Source organism: Mobula birostris, chromosome 8 (genome assembly GCF_030028105.1).
Source record: "Mobula birostris isolate sMobBir1 chromosome 8, sMobBir1.hap1, whole genome shotgun sequence".
In the NCBI taxonomy this organism is placed as follows: domain Eukaryota; kingdom Metazoa; phylum Chordata; class Chondrichthyes; order Myliobatiformes; family Myliobatidae; genus Mobula; species Mobula birostris.
In genome coordinates this window covers 48566552-48590255 of record NC_092377.1, presented here as the reverse complement: position 1 = coordinate 48590255, position 23704 = coordinate 48566552, and positions in this window count along the sequence as shown.

The window sequence follows — 23704 nt, the reverse complement described above, 5'->3', positions numbered from 1 at the left end:
GACACAACTTCCTGGGTCAGGCTGGGCTGATCAGCTAGGCTGACATTGTGATGTTTTTGGGTTCCTGCTCAGGTGAGGTTTGGCTGAGGCACCCTGGTGCAGGCTGCTGCTGCATCGGCTCAGTGTGATTTGCTTCACGTTTTAAATGCACATGAAGATCATGCTTAAGTTTGATATAGTTGCAGAGCTGGTCAGGTCAGACTGAGTGTGAGAATAATTACAGTAAAATATTAAAAGATCAATCAGGCAGGATGCATATTGGCTGTCTTTAGGTCAGATTTTGGTTGGGTTTTAATATTATAATTGACAGAACCCTACCTGAATATTCTGAAGCACTTATGGCTGGTCTCCCACATTCTACCCTCCAAAATCTGGAAATCATCCAAAACTCTGTTGTTCATATCCTATGAAAACTACCTACTGCATTCACAATACTATTTAGAGCCCACTTTTGATTCAGATGCAAATAACATTGTTTTGTCCTTCCCTCCCACCAAATTGCTTCTCATTTATGCACAATATAATTTTCCAGCTTCGCTTCTTCCCATAGATCTGTAGTTTTTACTTACAATGCAAATATACTTCATTTGTTTATTTTTATTCTCTTATGTGATGATAAGAAATACGTTTTTCCTGTTCTTCAGTTTGCACTGCAGATCTGTAGTTCCTGAAGTTGGCATAGTGTTGTAGCAGAGACGTTTTTCTTACTGATGAATATCCAATGACCAGCACCTTGAACAGATGGTCATTTACCATTTTTTGGGCTTGATTGATTCTAGATGCAATGTTCAAACTCATAAGCATTTCCCTCCAGCCCTAGTGCAATCATCAGTATTCTCCAGTGATGCAAAAAAGAAAAATTCTTTGCAAACAATATTATTAGTTCAGTCTCTTATATAATGACCTAAGCTATATAAAAGTGTAACAAAGGACAACTGCTATATTTTTCATTGTTTTTTTTCTGTTGTTGGCGTCTTATAATTACAACTTGTCAATTATCTGGTTGGTTGTCATGGGACACTTGTTGCCATGGTGCATTATGAATATTGCTGATTTCTTACATGCACAGAACGTGTCAACAGGACATGGAACTCCTTGCACCCTATTGAAGATCCAGGTGAAATAACTGGGGCTGATGCAGAGAATCAAATATCATGTACATAGTAGAAACATTAATAATTTAAATGGGTTACTTTCAATCTTGTACATCTGCAATGGTATCTATATAATAGAAATGCAGCCCAATACTTTACATTTAGTGTGGAATAACAGCCTTGCAACAATCAGGTGACATGGAATCAAAGACTGCACACAACAGTGTGTGATTGGATGAATAACTAACATGTGCTTCATTTTAAGGGTCATTCATACATGTTTTTAAAATTGTGCAATTTTATGGTACACATCTTCTTTTACACCGCACCTACTGATGTTTTGAGAAAAGCAATAACAGCTAAAAGTAGAAGTTTGAATATATGAAATATAGCATTGCTGAAATGTCTGAGGTATTCTATTGCACTCTGTTTTCCCTCACCTGTTGACTGAAAGGAGATGGATATTATTCACTTCATATTTATGTAGGGGAATAGCTTAGTCATTTAACTGATCACTATTTTTAGGAGAACATGAAGGTTAGGGAGTAATCACTTATAACATCCTCTGTACTCAAGATCCTTACAGGTAGATAAAATTAAATCAAAGATCAACTAATATATTGATTCTACACCTTGGGACCTGATATTCTAATCCTAGCTAAACTAGTCTTGTGATAGCACAACTATTAGATGCATCTGAGTCACTGACATGTGTGGCAGAGATGGGAGGAGGGAAAAGGATTGCACTCGATTTTCCAATATTAACTCTGCCTGCTATTTTAACTAGGCAATAGGGAAACTTGGCTCACAGTCCACTTGGCTAGGGATTAGAAGATTCTGCAGAGGCACAGATTTTTAACAGTTGCAGATCACCATAAAAGGGTAAGTTCAGAGACATCTGGACAACACAGCTCCCTTTGATACTAAAGGTTTGCTGCTCCTGATGTAGATGTTGCACTGCAGGAGAGTGGTTTAATATTGAGCTATAGATCCAGCCTGCAGTAAACGTATAGCGTGTACCTGATTTAATGTAAATACACAAGTCCCCCATAAATGACTGCAACTGAAGAATACTTGTTCTGCTCTCAAGAAAATGATGAGGTTGAGTGTTCATTTTTTTTAAATCTGTGTGTTTTTTCTTAATTTCCATCATATTCGTGACAAGCCTATGTTACAAACTTGGCACTGCTCAAGAAGCAACCACTCTACAAGCATTGCCCTTTCTTTCACAACTATTGGCCAATGGACAGGCATTTTTAGATCTTAATCTATAACCTGTGAGTCAATGATCCCCCCTGCTGTGACCTCGTACTCCAATGGCTTGACCTCTCCCGGAATTGTTCATCCTGTTTCTTCTTTTCAGCAGAATGTGAACTGCTCTTGGTTTCTGCTCCCAAAGAGAAGTCATTGCTATCTGGGGTTGTTTCTAAAGTCAGATACTGGTCAAAGCCCCCTTTCTCTTTGTGAAGGCCATTTTAACCATGAAGAGTGAAGGCAGGCACTTGGGTTCCATCTGTGATTCTTTGCACTCAAGTGCACTTTGCCATCTGCTGAGAACTGGAATTCCTGTTCAGGTGTTGTCTCCTTTCCAGAGGAAAGGTGGTGAAGCTGCAGCCCTCTGCCAACAGAACAGTTGTCATGCTCTAATACAAAAACGCACTGGAGACTGCCTGATGTGAAGGATGTCTCCTGGATTGGCTTGGAGGAATGTGGTGGCATGAAAACTGCTCAAAATGGCAAGCTATATTTCGAGGGAAGCACTATCCCTGATCATAATATTGCCTTCAAATCATTGGGCAGCAGATGGTACAACTCTGTGCCAGCCTGCCTCCTGAAACAGAGGCAACAAAGACAGAGTGCCTGCAACACGCTTAAGAAAAGGTTTTCTCTAGGCCAGGTGAGTTTGGAAAATAAATACTAGCCTCGCTAGTAATGATCACAGCTCAAGAATGAGTTTGAAAAAAAGGCAGCAGATATGCAAGTACTGCTGTGGGGACATGAACAACTCAGTGGTTTTTAGAACTTCAGCCTCCCACAGTCTCAGCTTCATCACTGCAGTTCTGTAGCATGTCTTAAGCCATCATGGTTAAAAATGAATTTTCAGATGATGAGCCAGGGTATTGTGCTCAGCTATAGATGGGGTAGGGAATGGAAGCTGTAGAAGAAGGAAGAAAGTGCTGAAAATATCCAGAAGGTTAGATAGCCTCGCTGATGACACCACTGTTGTGAGCTGTGTCCAAAGTGGTGATGAATCAGCATACAGGAGGGAGAATGAAAATCTGGCTGAGTGGTGTAACAACAACAAGTTCTCACTCAATGACAGCAAGACCAAGGAACTGATTGTAGACTTCAGGAGCGGGAAACCAGAGGTTAATGAGCCAGTACTCACTGGAGGATCAGAGGTGGAGAGAGTCAGTAACTTTAAATTCCTGGGTGACACTATCTTAGAGAACCTGTCCTGGACACATCATATAAGCGTAATTGCAAAGAAAACATGACAGTACCTCTACTTCCTTAGGAGCCTGTGGAGAATTGGAATGTCATCAAAATCCTTGACAAACATCTATAGATGTGTGGAGGGAAGTTTATTGACTAACTGCATTACAACCTGATATGGGAACACCAATGCCTTTGAGTAGAATATCCTACAAAAGACTGTGGATTCACCCCAGTATATCATGGGTAAAGCCCTCCCAACCATTAAGCACATCTACATGAAATGTTACTGTAGAAAAGCAGCATCCATTATCAAAGATCCTCACCACTCAGACCATGCTCTTTTCTCACTGCTGCCATCAGGAAAACGTACAAATGCCTCAGGACTTGCACCACCAGATTCAAGAACAGTTACTACCTCTCAATCATCAGGATCTTCAACAAAAGAGGTTAACTGCACTCATTCTATTTCTGGTGTTCCCACAACCAGTGATCTTACTCTAAGAACTCTTACTCTAAGAACTCTTTATTATAGGCATCCGTTAATCTCGAGAGACCATGGATTTGCGCCTTGGAAGGTTTCCAGCGCGCAGGCCTGGGCAAGGTTGTATGGAAGAACAGCAGTTGCCCATGCTGCAAGTCTCCCCTCTCCACGCCACCGATGCTGTCCAAGGGAAGGGCATTAGGACCCATACAGCTTGGCAGCGGTGTCGTCGCAGAGCAATGTGTGGTTAAGTGCCTTTCTCAAGGACACACACGTTGCCTCAGCCAAGGCTCGAACTAACAACCTTCAAATCACTAGACTGATGCCTTAACCACTTGGCCACGCGCCAACACGAAGAACTCTATATCTTGTTATTACATGCTCGTTATTTATTACTATTTATTTACATTTGCATTTGCACAGTTTATTGTTCATTAATCCTGTTCTATAGATTTACTAAGTATACCCCCAGGAAAAAGAATCTCAGGGTTGTATATGGTGACATGTATGTACTATGATAATAATTTTACTTTGAACTTTGAAGAGAGAAAAATTGGAATATTAAAAATATTTCTTTGAACATTTAGAACTAATGAGGGGCCGAAATGGACCCAATTTAAATAATTATTAAATCTCCTTACCGACAGTAAAAGCATTATTATTTGGCATCCACGGGGAATGGATTTTGTGGGGAGGAGGTGTTCATTAGTTAAGATTTTCATATAATTAATAATACTAAAGGTTATGGAAACTGACAAAGAGGAAGAATAAATGATGGGAAGTGGCAGGGGACACCCTGATGTTGGTCTTTGAGCTCCCCAGTGCAGTCCTGATATCAGACCAGGTACTCCCTCAGTTCTCACCTGCTACCAGCCTGGGTGTTTTACTCAGTGCTGCCAGGATAACAGCCCAGGAGCTCCCGATACAGTATTGGCTTTGGCAGTCTTGGCAGTGCTCCAATTTTGTCTTGGGCTTTACCTCTTGAGTGTCAGTTATTGGAAAGCATTGGCTGGTCAAGAGCTGTTTGAATTTCTACTGTGACACCATTGCAGATATGCCATCTGCAGTGATTGGGATCAAGGGAAAGACTCTCCATTATCTTCTCTGGGCAACAATGACTGGCTAAATATGAAGCCTATTCCTGTCGTCCTGAGAACAAATAAAAAGGCTTAATTATTCTGTTTAACTATTTGGTTTGAAATATATAAAGCATAACATGTAGGATTTATTGTATTCATAGAACAACTACTTTTATTTAATCTCACTCCACCAGAATATTTAATATTTCAGAGTCCTGGTGAAAGGTCTCAGCCCGAAATATTGACTGTTTACTCTTTTCCAGTGATGCTCCCTGAGCTGCTAAGTTCCTCCAGCATACTGTGTGTGTTGCTTTGGATTTCCAGCATCTGCAGATTGTCTTGTATTTAACTATTTTAATTTAGAATTTTGCTTGTGCATTTGCTAGCATTTCACCAGTGGCTCTGCCTTTATTTGAGAACAAAACATGCAGTGTGTTTTTTTCAAGGCAGTTCTGAGAAAGTGTTGCAATTTCAGATGATATTGACGAAGTAACTGTCATCACTGATAATAAAGTAAATCAACGAAAATAACTGGGCTCATTCTTATGACTTAAGCATTCTTTTTACCTTGATTGTGCACAGGGAGAACAGCATGGACCCCTGATATCCACACAATTCAGAAGTCTGAAATGAAAACTGCTATGTTTATACAGAACTGGCTTATCAGTTACAGATATTGATCATCATAGATCGTATATGTTTGAATTCCTTACTGGCAAGATCAATCACCATTCACAATATAGGTGTTAGAGTTAATAGAAACCTCACATCCTTTCGTTATTCTTATTTCATCTGTCTTTGGCACCCCACCCCCTGTTATGTAAAGGAAGCTATGTTTTAGGAAGACCTTTCTGGGGAAGACGCACTACAGAAGCCTCAGTCGTTTGGCTTGAGTATACATCGCAACAGCAGAGGTGTCTCTGGCAGTTTCACTTCAAAGGTCTTGTTTGACTACAACTGCTCCAGGCTATCTTTGCCTTACTGTAACTTCCACAAGACACTAAACTGCTCTCTTGGATCTCATGGTACTATTTTTTAAATTAATTTTTGTATGTGTTTCTACAGTGAAACTACAGAAAAAAAAACCAACAACAAAATGGATATTGAGACAGTGCGAAACAAACAAATCCAATAAGAAAAACAATAAGAAAAAGCACCCAAAAGAGAATTATGTAAAATTAGTATCCACCCCAACCTCACACAGAAAAAAAAACTCAGGCCAACCATTTCTGCATGTGAAAGAAAAAAAATGATCGGAGCATTCAACCCCAGAGAACTGTAAATATATATAGGAAAAAAGAAAGCATAATGCCGACTACCAAAAGTATAATGTAATTCACAACAAAAAAACCATATAACTTACAAAAAAAAGCTGAATGTAAGGGATTGTAGCATACAAAAAAAGGATAAACTTACCCTAAAGAAGAGTTATGAAAATATTCAAGAAGAGGTCCCCACGCCTTATGAAACTTTATGTCCGAATTAAGAAGTGAATAATTAATCTTTTTGAGGTCTAAACAGGCCATAATATCACTAAGCCATTGAGCATGAGTGGATGGGGCAGCATCTTTCCACCTAAGAAGAACCAGCCTTCTAGCCAAGAGAGAGACAAAAGATAATGTTCGACATTTAGTGGGACACAAGTGCATGTTTACTTCACCCAAGGGGCCAAAAAGAGGAACCAGAGGGTTAGGTTCTAAATGGCAATTAAGAATATGAGATAGGTTTGAAAAAACATCTCTCCAGAATTTCTCTAGACTAGGACAGGCCCAGTACATATGAATAAGGGAAGCCTCAGCCCCTTACACTTATCACAGACAGGACTAGTGTCAGGGTAAAACCACGATAATTTAGTTTTAGACATACAAGCCCTGTGTACAACCTTAAACTGCATAAGGCAGTGGCAAGCACATAGAGAGGTTGAGTTGACTGACTTAAGAATTGAATCCCAAACTGCATCAGATAAGGAGATACTTATATCTTGTTCCCAGGCAGTTCTAATTTTATCGAAAGGGGCACGCCTCAAAAACACTAACTTATCCCGAGTAGCAGATATTAAACCTTTACCCAATGGATTGATACAAAGAAACAAGTCCAGAACATTTTTCTCAGGCATCTCAGGAAAGTTTGATATCAAAGGGTTAATGAAATGTCTAATTTGAAGATATCTAAAGAAATGAGTATTAGGTAGATTAAACTTTACAGACAGTTGTTGAAAGTTGCAAAACGATTATCTATGAAAAGATCTTCAAAACGCCTAATACCCTTTCTATACCAATCGTAAAATGTTGAATCCCGCATAGAAGGTAGGAAAAGATGATTGTGTAAAATAGGGCTAGAGAGAGAAAAACCATGAAGACATTAAATTTTCTGAACTGGGCCCATATTCTTAAAGTATGTCTGATAAGAGGATTAACAATAAGTCTAGGCAAATGACAAGGAAGTACGGAACCGAGAAGTGCAGAAATTGAAAGATCCTTGGTAGAGTTCAACTCCATTGCCACCCATTTTGTGCGGTCAGGCTTATTATGGAAGAAAGACCAAAAAATAAGACGACGAATATTAGCGGCTGAATAATATAAACAAAAATATATTATTGTTTTCGGTACTATTTTAAAGAAGAACAGAATTTATCCTGTCCAATGTTTGCTCTTAACTCAACAATGCTGAAATGGTATCTACTTCAATTATACCGGTGCCCAAGAAGAGCGTGGTGACCTTCCTTAATGACTATCGCCCAGTAGCACATACATCCACAAGAAGTGATGAAATGTTTTGAGAGTTTGGAGATGAAACATATCAACTCCTGTGTGAGAAGTGACTTAAATCTGCTCCAATTTGCTTCTGGAGCAACTGGTCACAGCAGATGCCGGCTCATTGGCTCTTCATTCAACACTGGAACATCTAGACAGCAAAGATGCATACATTAGGATACTTTTTATAGATTACAGCTCAGCATTTAATATCATAATCCTCTCAAAGCTAATCAATAAGCTCCAAGAGCTTGGCCTCATGAACTCCTTCTGCAATTGGATCCTGGATTTCCTCACTTGTAGATCTCACTTGTAAACATCTCCTCCATGGTGCACCATAATACTGTGTGCTTAGTCCCCTGCTCTACTCACTTTACACCTATGGTTGTGTGGCTAAGCACAGCTCCAATGCCATATTCAAGTTTGCTGATGGCCCCACTGTCGTGGACCAAATCAAAGCTGGTAATGATTCAGCATATATTCAAAGCACATTTATTATCAAAGTATGTTTGCAGTACACAACTCTGAGATCCCTCTTCCCCAGACAGCCATGAAACAAAGGAACACCATGGAATCTGTTCAAAGAAAAGCATCAAATACCCAACGCACCAAAAAAGAATAAATCACGCAAACAGCAAAAGTGAGCGAGAAACAGAATACAAAACATCAAACCACAAAGTCATTGAAACAGTTTAGGAAAGTTCAGTTCAATTTAGTGCTGTGTCATACCTTGACTGCAGGCCACAGAGCAGTAATGATAAACCAGAAACACATCATAACATAACCACAGAGTCCAACCTACAAACTGCACCAATCAAACCTTGGCCAAGGCCCAAGACTCCACCACCATCCTCTGGCAGCAGCGAGCAAGAGGGAGAGCGAAACCGGTCAAACACAGCCAGACAGTGCTGGAAATCCGCTCGCCTTCCATCCTCGTCCTTATTGATTTTGATCCTGCTCAATACTTTAATCGGCGAGATTGGTGAGAAATGGAGTCAATCATGGGCTTGCTCCCCATCTCCATGCTGCATACTCCACTCGAAACTTCACCAAACTCCCTTGGAGGTGTCAAAGGACCAGTTCGCTCAAACAGCCCAAAAACACACCATCAAATGTAAGTTGAAGGTTCCAATAGAAGCATATTTGAAAGAAGAAGAACTGAAAGGAGTGGTTTTGTGAACTGCGTGAAAGGATTTTGAAAATCCGGCTGAGAGGTGTCATAACAACCACCTCTTATGAAATGTCAGCAAGAACAAGGAGCTGACTTCAGGATAAGGAAACCAGAGGTCTACTAGCCAGTCCTCATTTGAGGATCAGAGGTGGAGAGGGTTAGAAACTTTGAATTCCTAGGTGTTATTATTTTGGAGGACCTGTTCTGGGCCCAGCATGTAAGTGTAATCCCAAGAAAGCATGCCAGAGCCTTTACTTCTTTAGGAGCAGAGATTCAGCCTGACACCTAAAACTTTGACAAACTTCCATAGATGTGTACTGGAGAATATATTGGCTGGCTGCATCACAACCCGGTATGGAGTAGAGAATACAGCTCAATCCATCATAGGTAAAGCCCTCCTAACCATTGAGGGCATCAACATGAAACCCTGTTGCAGGAAAGCAGCATCCATCATCAGGGATCTCACCACCAAGGACATGCTCTCTTCTCACTGCTGCCATCAGGAAGAAGGTACAGAAGCCTCAGGACCCACACCATCAGGTTCAGGAATAGTTTACCCCTCAACCACCTTGAATCAAAGGGAATAACTTTACTCAACCTCATTCACTCCATCATTCTCACAACCAATGGACTCACATTCAAGGACTCCTCATTGCATGTTCTCTATATTCATTGCTTATTTATTATTATTATTACTATTTCTTCTTTTTGTACTTGCACAGTTTGTTGTCTTCTGCACTCTGGTTAAACACTCTAGCTGGGCGACCTTTCATTGATTCCGTTATGGTTAGTATTCTATAGATGTATTGAGTATGCCCGCAAGAAAATGAATTTCAGGGTTGTATATAGTGACATATATGTCCTTTGATAATAAACCTTGAACTTGTTTTCACAATTTGGAACTTGTATAAATTGAAGCTGCATTTCTTACCCAGCAATGACTTGTACATCAAAACAACATACTTGCTTAGAAATCGCTGGAATCTTTGGAAAGAAAATAAAGACACTATATAAATTTCTTTTTTTAGGGTTTTCTCTCACAACTAGACAATTTATGTATACATTCGTGTTATTTAAATTGTGATAATGACAATCACCTACAGATGCATTCTACAAACAGCTGCAAATGTCCCAGTTTAACTGGTGATTTTTAAACACAATGTCATTTCTGTTTACATGGACCACTGGACAGCAGATTTTGTCAGATGGTTAGTGCAATAGACCATAAGGACCTGCTAATAGCTGTTAGGTTGGCCCTCTGGAGTGTTCTCCAGGAAGAACAGAAGTAAAGGTTAATGCAGTCACATAGGAGTAAAAATCCCAGCTGCACAGTTTGCAACCTTTCTCATTTTAAACTATTGATCAATGTATTTTGCTACTTATTTTGTCAAATTATCAAATATGATTAACAAATATTTTTGAAGTTATTGGTGTAGTAGTGTGAAATATAAAAAAATAGAAAATGCTGATGATGCAAAATGATGACCAATTGGAGGAGAATTGAAGTTACATGGAAAGTATTTGCTGGGATTACAGCATACAATTTTCCTCAAATTATGACGTGAAGTAGATCAGATATAAAGCTTCCACCTCACTTTGCTAATTGTAATCAGGCTGCTTATATTTGTAGCATTTATGTTTGGCATGTATCTATGGATCCAATTTTGTGAGTGGAAAGCAGCACAATAATCTCCGATGGAACTCACTACAAATGTTTGAAAAAATTGATGGAAATTTCCTCAGCCCTCCAGAATTAAAAAGTCCAAAATTCACCATTTTTTGAGTGAAGAAATTTATCTTCATTTCAGTCTAAATGCCTCCCATCTTTCTGATGTTCTGGACTTCTCAGCCAGGGGATACACCCACCCCATCTCTACTGTGTCAACCCCCTTTAAGAATTTTGCTAATGACACCCAATAGCAAAAAAACTTTGGATATGTACTGTGAAATGGTGGCCAAAATAAAAGTCATGTTTTCTGTGATTTTCCCAGTTCTGATAGAAGGACTTTGGCCTGAAACATTAAAACTGTTCTCAGATGCTGAGTATTTCCAGCATTTTCTGTTTGATTTCCTCGTTTAGAGTTGTGTGTTGGCTTCAGTCAACACTATCAAGCTTCAGCTGGTGCTAGTCACTCACAATGACTGACCCTGTGACTGTTTGCCAAGGTCAACAAACGGAATATGGGAAGCACTGAGTTGGTGGGAATAAGGTTCCACCACAAATTTGAGTGAGAGCTGCACCCATCAAACACACACAAAACTGAGATTCCAATACCCAGGCTCCAGTAATAATTCAGTTCCTATTGTACCTTTAAGTTATAATTATTCCTGGAAAATAATGCTTTATTCACACGGCAGAAATCATTGTGTTTGCCAAGAATGTTACTCCTACGTCAGCGTTTTTGAAATCTTCGGCAGAAATATTCATTTTGTAAAGCTTTATAGTACCATTGATATAATCATTCGTTAAGCAATCTGATGCGAACAAAAGATGAAAACATTCCTACTAAACAGGTGATTAAATTTCTAAAATACAATGATGACTCTAAGTTAAACTTGGCAATAAACTGCTAGATTACTGAACATAAGAACTCAGAAAGACTGGAGAACATTGAAGGTTCATATGAAGAATTAGATGATATTCCTTAAAAGAATGTTTTGGCTTCATCATTGCCTTCCCTAGGGCTGTGTGCATTGGAAGTGAGACTCCAACCTTGCAGGAAGATTGTGATGGGGAGAGCTGCCCTCACTTCCAGCCAATTCTGGCCTTGGTGCTTGTTGCCGAGCTCTGGTGATGGGACGTTCTGGCAGAGTCAATGCATTCTTCACCCCCAACCAACAGGTTCTTGAACAAGTAGGACAAATTCACTCAACTTCACCTTCCCACAACATATGCACTCACTTTCAAGGACTCTTTATCTCATGTTCTCAATATTTTTTGCTTAGTATTATTTCTTTTGTTTATCTTTTGTATTTGCATAGTTTGTGGTCTTTTGCCCAGAAGAAAATGTATATGGATCCTCAAGGTTGTTCTACTTGGGGGGAGTAATGGCGACAAGCTCCCATTACTTATTAAATGGTCCCAATGGTATATGCCTCAAATAGCCTCCGACAACTAAGTCCAGCTCCTGGCTTTCACATGTGACTTAGCTACTAAGTCTGGTGGAACCATTTCTACTGACAGGAAAAAGGGCAAAGGTGGGTTACTGATGCCTTAAGATCAGTTGCTTCAGGCAGGTGGGGTTCATCAGCTGTGGTTGGCAGCTCATCTCGGAGAAGGAAACCTCTGATATCAAACCTCTGCTGCCTTGTGGCTGTGCCTACTCATGGGGAAGGCTTTGGGAGTAAACCCCGAGGGAAAAATCCGGAGCTGGAGTCCCTAAGGCAGTCCGACATTGTGTTCAATGTTGACTGGCAACTCCTACAACGTTGCTGGTACCGAACTTTATTGGCCTCTGCCATTCCTTTGCGTTCATTAGAAGCATGTAACAGCTTGCTCGCCATGTCGTACTGCCCAGGCTTGCATATCTAGCCAGCTAGGACACAATTTCCATAGTCAACCCTGATCGACGGAGGCCCTCAACCATATGGTGACATATATGTGCTTTGATAATAGGTTTAGTTTGTAGTTGAGGTCAATGTGCTTTTTTTGTAAGAACTTTTTCCTGGAGGACACTATATTGTGGCAATGCTCAACTGAATAGAACATTGGTTGGCAATGAAGTTGGGCCCACCCTCAGCACATAGACACTAGTGACACTTTCTATGCACAGCTTAATGCAGCCACATGCAAAGTTGGCTATCAGGACAGGGTCGATGTTGGGTTCCATTTTACCCCAGTGTCAGAGGACTTGTTCATTGTGACCTGTCAGATACATTCCAGCTTTGATCCCCACTGTAATAGAAATGTGGCAAATGACTGTAAATTGGGGGGACAGGTATGGACACATCTACCTTCAGCAGGACAAGACTGAGAGCACTCGACACCTGATAACCAGGCTCTTGTTAGTCATTGACAGGGTTAGTGGTTCCCACAGTCTCAGTTTTCCTTTTACTTTGCTTATCATCTCCAGCCAATTTTCCTTACACAAATTAGCCCCTCTGAATCAGATCCCCCAACACCTTCATCGAATCAGACTGATACTAAAGCAGACAGTGAACCAGTTAGGTCAGTTGCTGAGGAGCATGACCTGCTGTTGACTATGGCAACTTCATATCATATGGTACTTCATATCATGATAGACAGAATATCATGTTAACAGATCATGGATGCAAAGTAAATGACAGATTCACCTGATGCCAACAGCCATCACAAGCATGAATAATACAAATGGCCATGACAAATCACAAATCTTTCTCAAAAAAAAGGTGGGGACCAAATTTTGGAGGTGCATCACCAAAACTATGAAAATGATGTAAAATGTATAAAATGGCTGCTGCCTCTATGGAATCTGGTTTAAAAATTCTGCAGATTGTCACAAGAAAACACACTGAAATTTCAGACGGCTGAATGAATTCTTATTTCATTTAGAACCTAAATCATGTCCATCGGCAACTGTCGCACAGAAAATCACAGCATCCTATAGCAGTTCAAGGTTTCAAAGGTACAATTTAATGTCAGAGAAATGTATACAATATACATCCTGAAATGCTTTTTCTTCACAACCATCCACAAAACCAGAGGAGTGCCCCCAAAGGATGAATGATAGTTAAATGTGGGAAACCAAAGTCCACCCCCACCCCTGGCTCCCCTTCCTCCCGTGCGTAAGCGGCAGCAAACAATAATCCCCCTCCCCCAACAGCAAACAAAATCATTGGCACTTGCCACCAAGCGCTCAAGCGTGAGCAAAACAACAGCAAGGACACAGACTTGCAGTACCCCAAAGATTACTTGTTCACCTGGTATTTGACATACCACAGGCTCTCTCTCTCCCTAATAAGGGAGAAAGCGATGTCTCCGTTTCATAGCGAGAGGGGAGACATAGCAAACAACTCGCTGGTTGATGATGTTAAAAGTCCACTGCGTTGCTTTTTCCAAGGTCTGTGCCCAAAGATCTTGGGTCTCTGGGCACAGAGCCAGAGATCTTCAGTCTCCAACGTCACACTGATCTCCTGCAGAGGCACCAACCTCCAATCCCCCCATTTCCAGAGCCACGAAAACTTGCTCCTCCGAAGGCAAGTGAAGCTCTTAGGCCAAGCCCTTAGCGTGCCGAATAACGGCCATTTGTGAAACCCTGAGAGCGGGTTCCATTCCCGCAAAGAACCATAGTTAGCGTGTAACTCTAGGTCAGGGTCTTCAAAAGAGCTGTTGCCGAAGAGGCAAGTAAAGGAGTCGCTGTTAGGTGCCAATAATCCTCCTAAGCTCCGCCTCCTCTTTTGAGGGAGACTCATCAGTCTATCATGTAAGTGCCTAATTTCTTAAACAAGCATTCCAATTTTTGCATCATTCCTTTGATGTTAAATCTTTCCTTTCCAAGTTTATAATCATTTTCCTTTCAACAGCAGAACATATTGTAATTGTATCTTTCTTCTATTTGCTATTCACAAGTAGGCTGGATGTACTGTATAGGAGGAGCAACTGCTGTACAGGAAGCCAGAAGCAAGGCACCAGCTGGAGACTGTCGACAAAGATCACAAGCTGAGGGAGGAAGGGATTAAACTCATAACTGGACAGGAGAAAAAAGATGATGAGGCAGCAGGAAGGGGGTATCTGACTTGGGTCAGGAACTGCAATGATCTTTGTCCAGTTGTGGGGATACATTCAGACCCAAGTATGAACCTTTCACAACTACCTGTCAAGGGGATAGTGGTGGGGTGGTTAGAATCAACTGCTGTGTCCATTTCTATAAATTGCAATTTTCTTATACTGTTTGTACCCAAGGTAAAACAATTGTGTTAACCCAAATGAAATACTGCCAGTTTAGTCATTTTGATCTGCAGGATGCAGTATAATATTTTTGGCATGGTGCCAAATTACAGCAATGCTTTTCAATTGCTCTCTTTCAAATGAAATTGCTGTGCTACATTTGTACTCTTACTTTCTTTTGTGCAAATAATGTTGTGGAGTTTGGTCTCGGGGACCACACGTCTTAAATAGGACATTCGTCTGCATGTTTAATGGTTCTCTGCAGGTAGGAGAATAAATAAACTAACCGATTCACTGTTTAGATGCTGGCTGAAGATTGACTAGGGCAAAGCCTAAGAGGGCGACTGCTCTGCTTCTCCCATGTCTGCAGATTGGGGTATTATCTGATGCAGGATTTTGAGCATAAATAAAATTAATAAAGGAGGAAGGTGAATGAACATTATAAGAAAGAGTTAGATCTAGCAAGATTATTTTGTAAATCGCTTTACTTTATAATCTACTGGAAGACTATATTACTGTAAATATTTGATTGCATTTGGATTTTTTTAAGGGAATATGAAAGATGTAACTTTGAAAAAAGTGAGCAGAAACAATCTATTGTTTTAAGCAATCTTTAAGCATCTTAAGTGTATATTAAATTGATTTGAGACTTAGCATATATTTTAAAAAGATAAAATACAAAATGAGAGCTTTTGTTTGATTTCTGGAAGACTAATCAAGACTAATAACTTGCTCATCCTTGTGGATTTGATGGAATTTGTATTTTGAAATGAATGATGCAGAAGTAGCACATTAAAACTATCATAACAAGGCCTAAGTTGCAAAGAAATATAATGCACAATAGTCCATTTGCTTACTAAGCATGAACGCTTCATGGGGCATATACTTGAATGACAAATGTATAAAATCACTAATAGGATACATTTTTATTACTATTACTGCTTCAGCATTATTGGAAATGATATTTCCTTTTCAGGTTAATTCAGAGAGGACTGCTGTCTGCATCTCTAAACAGAGACATGACTGCAATTCTTTTTGTTAATAACATTTTACACTCAGCACTTGGAGCAATTAAATGTGTTCCAGAATCACTAATTACTTACACTTTCAGTGACACTATTTTGAATGTGAGAGAAGATTAACAGCACAATGCTTACTTTGAAAATGCAGTGATAATCGATTGGAAAAGAAGAATGGAAATGGAAATGGCTGGTGGCAAAATGGTTCAAAAACAACTTAAATAAAAAAGATATATTGACCAATTAATTTCAGGTCACACAATATTGATTTCACTCTAAGATCAAAATGAGGAGGTTGAAAGTATGACATAACATGAAAATCAAAGAATGTTAACCACAACCTTACAATATTCAAAATAAACCTAACAGAGCACAGTCAAAAATAATATATTTACCAGCAATGATGTGTCATGTTATAGATGCTTCTGCATAATAAAAACATAACTTAGTAATTTCAAGTTGAATTTATTTAAAGAATTCCACACAATGATAAACGTGGATGGGCTTTCAAGTCGCGAGTCCATCGATCATGATAGCTAAGCCACAAAAAAAAAGTTTTATTTCTGTTTAATCCCCTGGCATCTCCCTTACAAATAACATAAAAAGTGAGAATATTGGTTTCAAACTATCCTGTAAAGTTCCCTATGTTTACTTTCTGACTTCATCACATGAGTCACAACAAATTAGAAGTAGAAGATGGAATTTGGTGGGGCTGGAAAGGATTTTCAGGATAAATTAGAGAATGTTTTTAGTTCAGCATCAAGTGTATTTAAATTGCAATTTCACTGATTCCTTAAAGAGATCTTTGTACCTTGAAGAAATCTTCCTCAATGACATCACCTGAAATGTGTTATCACCTGAAATTAACAGCATTCATGTCCTCAGTCTAGAGTTATTAGCCCTCACACTGTTAAGGTGGACTCCCAACATCAAATCTATCCCTCAACATAAAGCTTGATTGGCATGAACATTGTTTTCTCCAAATGCTGGTAGTTTTTTCCCCCTTTTAAATCAGGTAGGGGCAGCAGTGAGATGTTGTAGATGTCATTGAACCTTCCAATTGGTTGGTCTGCTCAGGTTTTCAGCGCCCTTCCAGGCACAACATTGGGGCCTGATGCCTTGAAAGATGTTCTAATGTCGGCCTCTGAGACAGATATCACAGGGTCACCAAATGCTGCAGGATTCATACAGGTATAGTTTTATTCTCCCTTTCAAAGTGTGACAGATTTCCTCCCCAGATCATCTTTAGAGAACTAAATGGATTTTATGACAATCGACAATTCTTCATGATCACTGTAACTAATACAAGTTGGCATATTCTTTCTACCAGATTCCAATCTTATAATAGAATTAAAACTCCACAGCCACAGTGGTGGAATTTGGTCTCTAGATGATTAGTCCAGGTCACTGGATTACTTGCTTTATGACTTAACAGCTGCACTGCCACTGTAGAGAATTATTCCACCACTGTAGAGAATGATAAGGATGGTATGTAGACTTATCAGGATATTAGGAAAGATACAGAATATTATCAATTTCTGCATAAAGAATAGAATACAAAAGTCATGCTTCAGTTTTACAACACACTGGCGAGACCAAATCTGACATGTTGGTTACAGTAATGCTCCTGCTCCTAATTCATAGTTTATAATTGAGACAAGAATATAGTGGTTTTTAAATATCTGATACCATTCCCTATCACTTGACCAGAAGCATTAACTTTTTAATCTCCTCATGTGTGCTATGATCATTGCCAGCATTTTCTGTTTTTATTGTAAATATTTTTCATCTTTTCCAGTGGATATTTTTCCATTGTGCATAAATATTCAATGTGTCTGATACTTAATTGCATTAACATATATTTATCCAATTTTAGTCTCATTGGTAATTCTTAGTCTCCTTTTCTGAATTAATTCTCCTGTACTTGTCACAAGGCAAAAACTTTTGATGCTAGTAGAAAAGTTGTCCGCATCCATAAAAAAAGTGATGGACTGTCATTACCATAAGATCAGCCTATGAAATGCTACATAAACTCTTTCCAGTAATCCTAGAATCTCAATATGAATTTTCATAAAAGGAGTCTGTACAGTGCAAACACGAGGAAATCTGCAGATGCTGGGATTTCAAGCAACACACACAAAAGTTGCTGGTGAACGCAGCAGGCCAGGTAGCACTTCTAGGAAGAGGTACAGTCGACGTTTCTGGCCGAGACCCTTCGTCAGGACTAACTGAAAGAAGAGCTAGTAAGAGATTTGGAAGTGGGATGGGGAGAGGGAGATCTGAAATGATAGGAGAAGACAGGAGGGGGAGGGATGGAGCCAAGAGCTGGACAGTTGATTGGCAAAAGGGATATGAGAGGATCATGGGACAGGAGCCCAGGGAGAAAGAAAAGGAGGAGGGGGGAAACCCAGAGGATGGGCAAGGGGTATAGTGAGAAGGACAGAGGGAGAAAAAGGAGAGAGAGAAAAAGAACGTGTGTATATAAATAAATAAATAAATAAATAACAGATGGGCTATGAGGGGGAGTACTGTACAGTGCATTGTTTTGTGCCATTTCTTTGATTGAGATATCCCATTAGTCCCAACCTTTCTCTTATTCCTTGTAGCCATTACATTATTTATGTTCAAGTATTTATCTGATTCCTTTGTGAAAGTTATGATTGAATCTGTTTTTACCAGCCCTTCAGGCAGAGAATTCCAGATCACAACAACTCATTTTGCGTAACATTTTCTTTTCTAGCTGCCTCAGGTTCTTTTAACAATCAACTTAAATCTAGTTACTGTGCTCTAGTTACTGACCTTTCTGCCATTGGAAGTGATTTCTCAATATTTGCCCTCATGATGACTTTAAATATTTCTATAAAATCTCTCCTTATCCTTTGCTGTTTTCAGGAGAACAACTATTGTTTTCCCAGTGCAGTTAAATAACCAATTTCTCTTCCAGTGAAAGTGCAGTGCCCAGAACTGGACACCATATTCTAGATAGGGTTGAATTAGTGTTCTATGTGGTTTTAACATAACATAACACCTTATGTTCTGTATGTCTCTATTTAGAAGGATTTGTGCATCATTTGTTTTATTAACTGTTTTGTTAATCTGTCTTTTCACTTTCTAAGATTGGAATACATACTGTACATCCCAGGTCAATCTGTTCTTGCATACACAATTTTACTGTGCCATTTATAGTGGGCTGTCTTTTCTCATTCTTTCCAACAAACTGAAGTACTTTTTACTGCTTAGTCAAGCATACCACTTCATGATTTTGACTTCTTAATAAAATATTCCTCATTTTCTCTTTCTGGTTTACTAACTATATCCCAATCCTGACCCAACATCACTCTACATCTTTCGTCTTCTACATTACTGAAGAGCTTCTTCCAGTGCATTATTTTGGCAAATCTCATTTGTAACTGCTATGAAGTCTTAATATCATTCATGAAGTGTGGAGTTTAGAACTGGATATTCTTAAGGATAACTGTAATTTGCTTACTTTGTACTCAGTACTGTAAAGGCCAAAAGTTGAGGGCATTTAAAGACAATACAAATATTGAAAAAGTTCTATGGTTCTATGGTTCTAGTTGTTGGAAGAGTAAATATGATTAAAATCTCTTAAAAGTGAACATTGAAATATTCAAAATGAAATAATTCAAAAAACTTACCAACAGTTACTTTTCTCCACATATTGGTGAATTCCATCCAAATGAATAATGTCGTCATCTCTATTGCAACCCATTCTGAAGATGACCAGCTGGTGGTAATGTCAATGCTCCATCATTTGAGCCCCTACTGTATTTTATGATGGAGTAGAAGGGTAGATGCAACTTGCTGACTCTAAATAGTTCCTCATTGAACCATTGGTTGTGAGTCAGCTTAATACAGTCTGTTATTCTAACATAAATCCAAATTTCCTAAATATTTTTCTTAACAAACTTCTAAACATGTTTGGAATAATTAAAGGCTTGCAAGCACAGAGAGCCAAGACTCTCTGTTTTAGCATTTCTTTCAAAATTGTGGCATTTAATTTATGCTCTTGTATTTCTTCAGGAGAAACTTTTGGCGAACTTAGTCAGATGCTTTACCTTGCAACATTGTCTTTGACTCCAGCGTAATTTTTATTTGGTTTGTTGAAATGCCTATCTGAATCAGGCCAAAATCTCATTAACCTTTAACCAGTATTGAGTTTTATGTCAAATTCCCTGTTACATCATCTGTTACAAAATATTTAGAGAATAGTAGACAATAATGGTCCTGAGGCATAAAAGAATTGTCCAAAATATTATAAAGGCTCTTCGAGTAAGATGACATCAGTGGAAGAAAAACATCTGCAAACTACTGATAAAGGATGTAAAACAGCATTCTGATCTGAACATACATGGAATGAATGTTTGGTTGAGAGGACCCCACATTGTTGAATCAATGCTGTTAGTGTGTTTACCCTATATACTGTTTTGGTGATCCATGATCAAATTAGATTGGAATTCTAAATGACTATCAACCAACATCAATTCTGCAAAATTCCACGATAATTTAAACAGAGTTTTCGCTGTGACAGTTTCCTTTGCAATCAGACCCATGAAGTGATGGTTCCACAGACCTCCAAGGTAACCCCTGCATTTCATTATCATGCTATGTAGTTGTATTAACTGATGTATGGTACAGAGAAATAAATATCAATCGTTTACATTCAAATATGTAAAATTACAGTTTAAATAATGCAAAATGAGATTAATTAAAATCACAAAGCAATAAACGGAACAGTGAACTTGTCTTTCTAAAATTTCATTTTTTGTCTGAGATTTCTAGAATTTATATTTTTTTCATTTTAGGGCTAGAGTTTTTCTACAGTTGCTCTTGCCTTTCATAATAACTTTGCTGGATGTATTAACCTCATGGCAATGTTGCTAGATTTGCTGAATAAACTAGGCTATCACCATGCTAGTTTGAGAAACTCCACTTCAGATTTTAAAAAGGCTGGATATTAAATAATAAACTGATACTACTAAAGCATTCATGGAATTGAAGGCTTGGCACAAAAACTCAAGTGACACTCAATGTCTGCCCTCATTTGGTCAAGTCTGCAAGTTAATGCAGTTGACATGTAACTGCCCTCTGGAGTGGCTATGCAAGTCACTCTGTTGCAACAACCAGTAATCAAAAACTGCCTGTCTCACCAGGAATGACAACAATGAAAAAAGGACAGTGGATATGGCAAAACATTAAGTCAATGGAGATGATGCTGCTATGTGTAATTCTTGAGCCTGGAATTATTTCCAAGTTATTCTTCAGAAACCTTCAATAGCTGTTTCAATACAAAAATGACCAGGAGCCAACAACAGGGGATATGGTAATGTCATGGTTATCATGTTAGACTAGGACTCTAGTGTATGTAAATTTATATCCCACTATGGGGTTTTGTGAAATTGTCTTCTATAAATCTGGTTTCTTGTGAACTGGTACCAGAACATTGACCATGAAATCTGCGGGGCTATCATAAAATCCCCTCTGGTTCACTAAACCCTTCAGGGAAGGGAATCTGTCACCCTACCTAGTCTGGCCTACAGATGACTCCAGCCCCACAGTATGTGGCTAATGACAAATGCCCTAAGGGTAATTAGGGCTAAGCAATAAAGTGCTGCCTTGTCCGTATCAAACACTTCCCAACAACAAACTTAATTATTTTTTTACCCTTATGACAATGTATCAAACTTTGAATGAAAACCATTTTCAACTACTGGACATAGCTCAGGATAATCCTGTTTCAGCAACTTTGAAGCAACCTGCTGTACCATAAATATTAATCCAAAATATTAGTATGTGGTAAACAAAGTCACATTTCATGATAAACAAATAGTGAATGTTTAGTTCCACATATGATATCTCAGAACCAAATAGAGGGTTAACAATGATGTGTAAAGTTCACATTGTTAACTACTATAGCAAGTTGTTTCTTTCTAGTGCCCCCTTGTTCTCAAATAGTCTATCGAAGCACCCATGTTCTCTTTATCAGGCTGCAGACACTGCCTTATGACAGCAAACCCAAGGAGCATCAGTTCTGCCTGAATTGCTCTACAAGCAACCTTGCCAAAGGCCCTTTTTGCACAAAGCTCACTCTATCTTTGTATATTGAATGAGTTAAATCGATGTTAAATGCTGGCTTTTCACAGGACAATGGTCAGGGCTATGCTGTGTCCTCTTGCTGATTGACACTTGAAACAGCACGCTGGAATCAGCCAGAGGCAGTGTATGCGCTTGAAGCCTCTGCTGGGGATAACAACTGGTGACATCTGCAGAAAGGCCAACAAAAGCCAGTTGAAAGCTGTGTTTGTTGCCTTCTCCTCTCAGATCTTGTCGCTTTAATGGAGATCTTCTTGCTTTAATATTATGATTCAGCACCTGGCTCTTTTGAACTTGCTTTAAACTTCAAAGATGAAGTGGTATTAACAAACATGAAACGAAAAGTGGCAGTAGTTTGATTTACCACTGCCGACTTATCAAGGGCTTTTTCCTGTCACCAGCTGCCACTTTCTGTCATCTTTGGAACTATTATAATTTCTTTAGAATCCAAAAGATTTGGCTTAATGGTGGCTTTGAATCTGCCCAGGATCAATAACATGCTGCCTAGATAATGGGCAAAAAGACCATGAAAAAAATTATTAGTAAAAGTTTAAAGCTACAGTATTCTTTTTAGATGGCCTTGATTTCTGAACTATCAAATCAAATCAAATCAAGTCAAATCTATTCAACATCCTTTTTCATCACATCTAAAACACTTCATTTTCTGAGACGATTTTTATAAATATGAAATTTCTGTAATTAGAATTTTCCTACATTGTTTGGTATGTGGATACTATGCAAATTAAAAAGCTTCTCTATTTGAAATTGTGAAAGCTTTTTAAAACTTTTATTGTACTTCAGAAAGTGTACCAAAAGTTTGAAAGGTCATTTCAATACAGCGTTTAATATTTATGAGATTTGGTTCTGTGTCTCCATTCCACTAAATATAATATATTAATTTCTCTCGACTCTTTCCTTCTTGTGTATTTTTCCCATTGTTTTTTTACCACTGAACCATAGGTGGTAAGCTATTGATTGTGCTTTTATTTATGTTAAGTGAAGGGCTGTGCTAATATTTGAGGAAAGGTGAGAGTGCCAGTCACGATCAGTGATGTTAATTCCATTTGTTCTCCAGTGCTCTCCTGTTCACTTTCTTCAATCACCAATAACAGTCATTCTTATGGGGATCAAGTTAGACAGCAGAGCTAAGAAAGAGGCACTGGGTTATTTCATTTTCTATTGCTTTTTTGTGTTCAAACTTAATCCAATGCTTCAGTTCAAACTGATAATCCTCACTATGATGATAACCTTCTACTGTGAAGATACTGAGCCAAACAGATGCTACTATCATCAAAAGGAATGAGTGGGGCAGAGGTGAGAAGAGCAATGTATTGCCAGCAGGACAATGCCCCCCACTCCAGTGATCATTCAGCTTGTTAAAGACCCATGCATCTGGGTTTATGTACATAAATAGAACCTGTTTAAAATGCCCCCCCAACCCAAAGCAAGTTCTTGTGCATGGATCTGGTTATCAACAGATAGCGTGAGCTACCTCGTCTGCATAACATTCCTTCATTAGCCCATTTCTTGTGTTTCCTCATACTTCTAAGGGGGAGTTCTTCTGGGAAACCTAAAGACATCAGAGGCACTGAAATAAATAAACATTTCACATCAATTACTATGAATATTCAAGAGAGTCAGATGTAAAGAACTAAAGTAGAAAGCATCTAGAAGTACTTTTAACAGTT